Source organism: Myotis daubentonii, chromosome 18 (genome assembly GCF_963259705.1).
Source record: "Myotis daubentonii chromosome 18, mMyoDau2.1, whole genome shotgun sequence".
NCBI classification, from domain to species: Eukaryota; Metazoa; Chordata; class Mammalia; order Chiroptera; family Vespertilionidae; genus Myotis; species Myotis daubentonii.
Window position 1 is genome coordinate 25,637,173 of NC_081857.1, and position 8,692 is coordinate 25,645,864.

Below are 8,692 nucleotides of genomic sequence, written 5' to 3' on the forward strand. Positions count from 1 at the left end.
AGGTCATTTGGAAAGATGAGGGACTATAGGAAAGGGGAGAAGGCCCCTCTTTCTGAAAAATACGAAATTCTCATAGAAACAGATATTTGCATAATATTTCTTTAAAAAATGTTTTCGTATGGGAGAATTTAAACATGTATAAAAGGAGAGAGAATAATAACTCCCCATGTGCCCTCTGTCCAGCTTCAACAATGATCAATTCATGGCCTAATCTGGTTTCACACAGTTCCTCACCTGAATCATTCTGACGCAAATTTGACATATTATTTCATCTGTGAACATTTCAACATGTAGTTCTAATAGATAAGAACTACTTTTAAAATAGTAATTGCAAGACAATTCACCAAATTAGCAACACTTCTTTAATATCATAACGCATCTAGTCTGTATATACATTTCAAGAGGCTTGATCAGATTCAGGTTCCATTTTCTGCTAAAATGACTTCGTAAGTGGTGAGATAAGCTTTCTCTCCCTTTCATCGTGGCACCTTTATAATGTCACTGCTGTTCCTGAATGTAGTCAGAGCCTGTCAGGCAGGCTTCTCAAACCCAACGTGACTAATGTGGGACTGGGTAATTCTTTGTTGCACAGGCTCTCCACCCTTCAAGGCTGGCAGTTATTTAAAAAGTGGTTGTTGAATGAAGGCAAGGACTTCATCCATTCTCTCCCAGGCCCTTTTCCCTCTAGGCACCACCATACTCTCTCTTTCTGCATTGTTTATGGTTTCTTAGTTACAAAACTCTCAATTCCTGATCTTACCATCAATACAATCCTCAGGAATTGAAAATAAGGGTAACTCTAGCTCACACCTGCTGGGTGCTTAATACTTGCCTGGCACCAATTCAAGCACTTTAAGTGCTCCTTTGTGGCAAACGTTTTTGGCTAGAGATGACCTTTAACATAATGGAGGTGTTCTCTCTGGTTACAGTCCCACTCTAGCTGGTAAACCCAGCAGTGAAACACCAGTTGCTTAAATCTATTATTCAAATATTGGGAGATATGACTAGAAAAAAAAACAATAACAAAAAGAAATACTAAGCGTGATATCCTGATAGCTTAGACATGACAGTTTTTTTTCTTCCTCTTTATGTTTAGGTTTAAATCGCTATATTACCTTTCAGGTAATTTAAGCCTGAAGAACAACGTGGGATGGGCTATTGTTTTTTTTCTTTTCTTTTCAATTAGCAATAATTGCGCCTCAGATAAACCTCACTGGCTAAGATACTGCTACTGTGCAGAGCTGGGCTATTGTATTTAAACGTTGGTTACTTAGAGGCAGCCTTGAAAGAGTTACAGAAACATGAATACCAGGGGAAGAAACACACGAAACAATGAGGGAGTTTTAACTGTTTTTCAAAAAGAGGTAAACTTGCAAGGAAGGTAGACTTGGTAAACTTAGTGGAGGGGGCTCCCTTTCAGGGGATCCTTGGCTGGGCAGGAAAGGTTTCCTCCTGGGTAGGTGGGATGGTGACACGGATTATCTTACCAGATGATGGAAGCAGCTGGCAGGTGATGAAAACTTCCAGGACAGACAAGGAGGGGGGCAACATAATATGAGGGAATGGGGTTCAGTGGGCCTGGGGTTCAGAGCTCAGCAACACTGCTTACCAGGTGTGAGCTTTGGTCAAGTTACTTGTCTTCCTGGAGGCTCATTTTCCTTATCCATGAACATAGGGGTCAGGTAGCCAATTTTATCAAATAAAAAAAAGGAACCGTTGACAGTTTTACCAAATAAAAAGTACCAAACAAAAATTCCTAGTTAAATTTGAATTTCATAAACAACATGCTTTTAATATAAATGTGGCCCATGAAATATTTGTGTCCTATGCAAGAAGGATGCCTTGAATATTGTGTGGACAAGCTCACAGTAAATATCTGAAGTTCAAATTTAACTGGACATCCTATATTTTATCTGGCAACCCTAAGTGGGGGAGAGGGGGGTAACATTCATAATTATCTTTTAGGTATGTTGTGAGGATAAAATTATACCACATTTAAGTCTTAACTCCATAACTGGTGATTAGTCAAAATCTGAACAAATGGATATTACTAGAATAGTTAATACTAATAAAGGTACTTATTTTAAGTAAAAAAAATTCTGCTTTATTGTGGTATAACTGACAAATAAAATTGTAAGATATTTAAAGTTACATCCTGGCAATTTGACAGATCTAACTAGAAAGGATTCCCCCCTCCCAACTAGTTAATTAACATCTCACATATTTATCTTCCCTCCCCTTTTTGTGAGAACCTTTAAGTTCTACTGTGTTAGGAAATTTTAATTATACAATACAGTGTTATCATGTTTTACATTAGATCCTCAGGTCTTATTCCTCTGAGAGCTGAAAGTTTGTACACTTTTGCCAACCTCTCTTCCCTCTCCCCCTTTCTCTTCCACCCTTCCACACCCTTTCCCACTTTGTATTCTCTGTTTCTATGAGTTAGACTTAAAAAAACCCACATCTAAATGATACCATGCAGTACTGTCTGTCTACCTCTGGCTTACCTCACTTAGCATAGTGCCCTCAAGGTCCATCCACGTAGTTGCAAATGGCAGGATTTCTTTCTTTTCTCATGGCGGAATAATATTCCATTGTGTTTATACACCACTCTTATTTATCTGTTCAACACCGGTTGTTTTCGGATCCTGGCTATTGTGAATAATGCTACAATGAACATGAACATGGAAGTGTAGATATCTTGTTAGTATCCTGTTTCCATTTCCTTTGGATAAACACACAAAAACTTATGGCCTGGCATAAATTTATGCTTATTAAATTCAGTATAAAATAAATGTGACTAAAAGTAAAAGCAGGAGAAAAAAAAAAAAAAAAGAAAATTCACTAAGAGGAAATATCAGGGTTAAGGTAGGTGCTGGTAAAATTGTCCTAACAGGATTCTTGCTGAAGACAAGCCAGGGTGATTGTGTTAGGGGCAGAAATAGAATATTGGTGATCAACTATAATTATAAGAAATATTAATCATTAGAGACCCGGTGCATGAAATTTGTGTGTGGGGGGGAAGGGGGGTTGGTGTGCCTCAGCCGGCCTGCACCCTCTCCAATCTGGGACCCCTCAGGGGATGTCTGACTGTGGGATTGGGCCTAAACCGGCAGTCAGACATCCCTCTCGCAATCCAGGACCACTGGCTCCTAACCACTCACCTGCCTGCCTGCCTAATGCCCCCAACTGCCCTCCCCTGCAGGCCTGGTCATCCCCAACTGCCCTCTCCTGTCAGCTTAATCTCGCTCCCAACTGCCCCCCCCCCCGGCTGGACTGATCTTGCCCCTAACTCCCGGCCAGCCTGATCTCGCCTCTAACTGCTCTCCCTTGCCAGCCTGATCTTGTCCCTAACTGCCTCTGCCTCAGCCCTCACCACCATGGTTTTGTCTAGAAGGAAGTCAGACGTCTGGAAGATGGCTGGTTGACCCGGTCTAATTAGCCTATTACCATTTTATTAGTATAGATGCTTTGTCAACTGTGATTGCATTGTTCAGATTAAATAAAGCACAGTCTAGCTCTAGCCAGTTCGGCTCAGTGGACAGAGCATTGGCCTGTGAACTGAAAGGTCCCAGGTTCGATTCCAGTCAAGGGCACATGCCAGGGTTGTGGGCTCGATCCCCAGTAGGAGACTTGCAGGAGGCAGCCGATCCACTATTCTCTCTCATCATGGATGCTTCTATCTCTCTCTCCCTCTTCCTTCCTCTCTGAAATCAATAAAAATATATATTAAAAAGAAAAAAGAGGAGAAACCAAGATGGTAGCATAGGTAAACACCGGAGTCGAACAACCACTTCAAAAATACAACTAAAAGACGGAACGGACATCATCCAGAACCACAGGAAGGCTGGCTGAGTGGAAGTTCTACAACTAGGAGGAAAAAGAAAAGCATACCGAGACTTAGAGGAGGCGCAGTGCTGAAGTAAAATACTAAGGTGCGGAGTGCATGTGGAGCGGGCTAGCAGCTGAGGGTGTGGTTGTCGTTTTCAATCGGGAGGGAGTCTCAGGCTCTGAGCTCCAGTTCCGGGCGAGTCTCTAGGGACCCAGACTCATATGGGAGAAGCGGGACTGTCTGGCATCGCTCAGAACCCTAGGGCAGCTTTCTCTCCGTGGGGCTTGCAGCTATTACTGGGACACTGAGAAGCAGAGCCTCTGAGGGCAAGACTGAGAGGGCCATAATTGCTAACCCCGCCCTGTTGATCCCATGGGACCCGCCCGGCCCAAGCCCTGCAGGGAGACTTTTGCTGGATAGCCTCAGGCAAAGGCTAGATTAGCACCTCCTTAGAGATCCAGGAGCCAGGAAGCCCAGAGGTGAGAGTGGGACCATCCAGCTTGCAGCTCCGTGGAACCATAAAAGACACACTCAGGGGGCAGACTCAGTGAGCACCAAAGCCCCATCGAAGCAAGTCTAGCCCCAGAGGGGTGTCTCCAGTACAGAAGTTCTCCCACTGCAGACACAGCTGATTCTCACAGCCAATTGGCCTGGAGGTCAATTCCTCACAGTGATAACTACAACAATCAAGGCTTAATTACAACAAGACTGTGCACAAAGCCTACAAGGGGGTGCACCAAGAGTGTCTACCTCAGGTAATTGGGACACTTAGCACAGAAAGGCACTCTATCAACACAGCAAAGCATAAAAAATGCCGAGACAAAGAAACAGGACACAAACAACAGAATTGGAGGAAAGCAAACTGCTGGATATAGAGTTCAAAACCACACTTTTAAGGTCTTTAAAGAACTGTCTAGAAGCCACCGATAAATTTAATAAGGCCCTTGAAAAGACTGGTGAGACCGCCGATAAATGTAGTGAGATCTTCAAGAAGACTGGTGAGACCGCCGATAAATGTAGTGAGATCCTCAAGAAGATTGGTGAAACCCTCGATGTTGTGATAAAGAACCAACTAGAAATTAAGCATACACTGACTGAAATAAAGAATATTATACAGACTCCCAATAGCAGACCAGAGGATCGCAAGAATCAAGTCAAAGATTTGAAATACGAAGAAGCAAAAAATACCCAGCCGGAAAAGCAAAATGAAAAAAGAATCCAAAAATACGAAGATAGTGTAAGGAGCCTCTGGGACAGCTTCAAGTGTACCAACATTCGAATTATAGGGGTGCCAGAAGAAGAGAGAGAGCAAGATATTGAAAACCTATTTGAAGAAATAATGACAGAAAACTTCCCCTACCTGGTGGAAGAAATAGACTTCCAAGTCCAGGAAGCACAGAGAACCCCAAACAAAAGGAATCCAAAGAGAACCACACCAAGACACATCATAATTAAAATGCCAAGAGCAAAAGACAAAGAGAGAATCTTAAAAACAGCAAGAGAAAGAAAATCAGTTACCTACAAGGGAATACCCATACCACTGTCAGCTGATTTCTCAACAGAAACTTTGCAGGCCAGAAGGGAGTGGCAAGAAATATTCAAAGTGAAGAATACCAAGAACCTACAACCAAGACTACTTTATCCAGCAAAGCTATCATTCAGAAATGAAGGCCAGATAAAGAGCTTCACAGATAAGAAAAGGCTAAAGGAGTTCATCACCACCAAACCAGTATTATATGCAATGCTGAAAGGTATTCTTTAAGAAGAGGAAGAAGAAGAAAAAGGTAAAGATACAAATTATGAACAACAAATACACATCTATCAACAAGTGAATCTAAAAATCAAGTGAATAAATAATCTGATGAACAGTATGAACTGGTGATCGTAATAGAATCAGGGATATAGAAAGGGAACGGACTGACTATTCTTGGGGGGGGGAAAGGGGTGTGGGGATGAGGGAAGAGATTGGACAATAATCGTGCACCTATGGATGAGGACAGTGGGTGGGGAGTGAAGGCGGAGGGTGGGGTGGGAACTGGGTGTAGGGGAGTTATGGTGGGAACAATAAAGATTTAATTAAAAAAAAATTCATATTGCAAAAAAAAAAAAAAGAAAAGAGCACAGTCTAACCTGGCTGGGAGTTGCATGGGAGACCTGGGAGGAAATATGGCCCATCCTCCACAACCAGGAGCTGCCTATTATCATGGAAAGATTAGCAACCTTGTTGCAGAAACCAGAGGCGCCAGCCCTTTGAAGACCTCCAGTCCTTTGCATACCCGCAGGCATAGGCCTTTGCAAACCTCCAGCCCGCATTACCTGTAAACTGCTCATTTTGCATACCCATTCTTATCCCTTTTGCCTACTTTCCATGTAATCTTCATCCTTCTACCCAAAACAGGAGGCTGGCTTATGGTGGGGAGCAGAGCAGATTTTTGTGGATGCCCTGCTGTTCTCCCATACTCCCTGCAGTATTGGAATAAGTCAATATGATTTATTAATGTGAGTTCTCATATATGATTTGACCCTTTCTCTGCTAAATTGGCTCAAGTAGTGACAGGCAGCCCAGACCCATGGATTGTCTGGCTACAATTGGACATCACCTGAGAGATGCTGGAGCGTGAGGAAGCTGAGCAGGTATCAAAGGTGATTAGATATTGAGTGTGTGTGGGGGGAGTTCTGGTTAAACCGACTTAGCAGGGTTCTTGCTAAAACTAGAATTTATAAGGACATGCACAGGTGGCCTAGGAGAGGATTCAGGGGCCTGACTAAAGTTTGGTCAAGCAAAGGATCTTTGTTTAAAAATTATATTTAGTTTATGTTAGTCAAGTTAATGTGTTTGTGGTTTTAGGTATTCCCTTTACTTTATTTCATTCTTAAAAGGAGGGAAAGCATATTTAGCTAAGGAAATAGTCTGGCCACGTTAAACCTGGTAGTAGGCTCTTCTGGCAAGGAAAAAAAAATGCCTTACTGCCACCTGGTGGCCACACCCTCTTACTGCAATGTGCCTAAGCACTGTCCTAAAGTCAGCATTTGACCTTTGCCAAATCCTGAGGACATTAAGGCAGTGTCATGACATTAAGAGCCACAAACAACTGTGTCCTTCCCCCAAATCTCCTCTTTGCCAAGGTTTGAAGTTGAGGATGAGTTGTAGAATAAGGGAGGCGGAGCAGGGAAAATATGAAGTCCATGACCTTCCCCTTAGCACTGTGGTTTCAAGCCCGAAGTGAAAGGCCACTGAGGGAAACTTTGCATTGAGAACTGGAGAACTGGGTCGGGCCTTTTAAAGACCAAGACAAAGGGCCTCTTTGTTTCATAGCTGAGAGTGGCTAGAGAGTCCATGATATTGCTCAGCTTTCACCCAAAGGGCAGAGAAAGTGCAAATGCAGATAGGAGTGTTGAAGGGACAGAGAAAAAAGAAAAAAAAAAGTGCATTTTATTTGCATCCTGTTGCATGCAGCTCATTCAATACACAGGTCTCAATGCATAAATGTAGCGTGAGGAGAAAAACAGTGGGGCCCCCAAAGATCCAGCCTCTCATCTTATACAGGAATAAACCGAACAGACCGAGGTCAACATCAGGAGAGGTGGCAGGCAATCCAGAGTAAAGTGATCAGTGGAGTCAGCTCCAGGATTCATAGTAAACGTATTTTCTTTTTTTTTTTTTTTTTTTTAGCCTACTTTATTTATTTATTTATTTATTTTAATTAAATCTTTATTGTTCAGATTATTACATTTGTTCCTTTTTTTCCCCCCCCATAACTCCCCTCCTCCCAGTTCCCGCCCCACCCTCTGCCCTCACTCCCCACCCACTGTCCTCATCCATAGGTGCACGATTTTTGTCCAGTCTCTTCCCACATCTCCCACACCCCTTTCCCCCCCAAGAATAGTCAGTCCATTCCCTTTCTATGTCCCTGATTCTATTATAATCAACAGTTCATTTTGTTCATCAGATTATTTATTCACTTGATTCTTAGATTCACTTGTTGATAGATGCATATTTGTTGTTCATAATTTGTATCTTTACCTTTTTCTTCCTCTTCCTCTTCTTAAAGGATACCTTTCAGCATTTCATATAATCCTGGTTTGGTGGTGATGAACTCCTTTAGCTTTTCCTTATCTGTGAAGCTCTTTATCTGACCTTCAATTCTGAATGATAGCTTTGCTGGATAAAGTAATCTTGGTTGTAGGTTCTTGGTATTCATCACTTTGAATATTTCTTGCCACTCCCTTCTGGCCTGCAAAGTTTCTGTTGAGAAATCAGCTGACAGTCGTATGGGTATTCCCTTGTAGGTAACTGAGTTTCTTTCTCTTGCTGTTATTAAGATTCTCTCTTTATCTTTTGCTCTTGGCATTTTAATTATGATGTGTCTTGGTGTGGTCCTCTTTGGATTCCTTTTGTTTGGGGTTCTCCGAGCTTCTTGGACCTGTAAGTCCATTTCTTTCACCAGGTGGGGGAAGTTTTCTGTCATTATTTCTTCAAATAGGTTTTCAGTATCTTGCTCTCTCTCATCTTCTGGCACCCCTATAATTCTGATGTTGGTACGCTTGAAGCTGTCCCAGAGGCTCCTTACACTATCCTCGCATTTTTGGATTCTTTTTTCATTTTGCTTTTCCGGTTGGATGTTTTTTGCTTCCTCGCATTTCAAATCATTGACTTGATTCTTGCGCTCCTCTGGTCTGCTGTCGGGCGTCTGTATAATATTCGTTATTTCAGTCTGTGTGTGCTTAATTTCTAGTTGGTTCCCCAATATAAGATCGAGGGTCTTATTAGTTTTCGTGTAGATCTCATTAAGTTTATCGACGGCTTCTAAACAGTTCTTGAGAGACCTTAAAAGTGTGGTTCTGAACTCTATATCTTCC

At 42.3% G+C, this 8,692-nt stretch overlaps 1 pseudogene; it reads right to left on the minus strand.

Annotated features, from left to right (window-relative positions):
• Positions 1-1,091: 1,091 nt before the first annotated feature.
• On the minus strand, positions 1,092-1,243 carry LOC132221484 (U4 spliceosomal RNA; annotated as a pseudogene).
• Between the last annotated feature and the right edge of the window lie 7,449 nt (positions 1,244-8,692).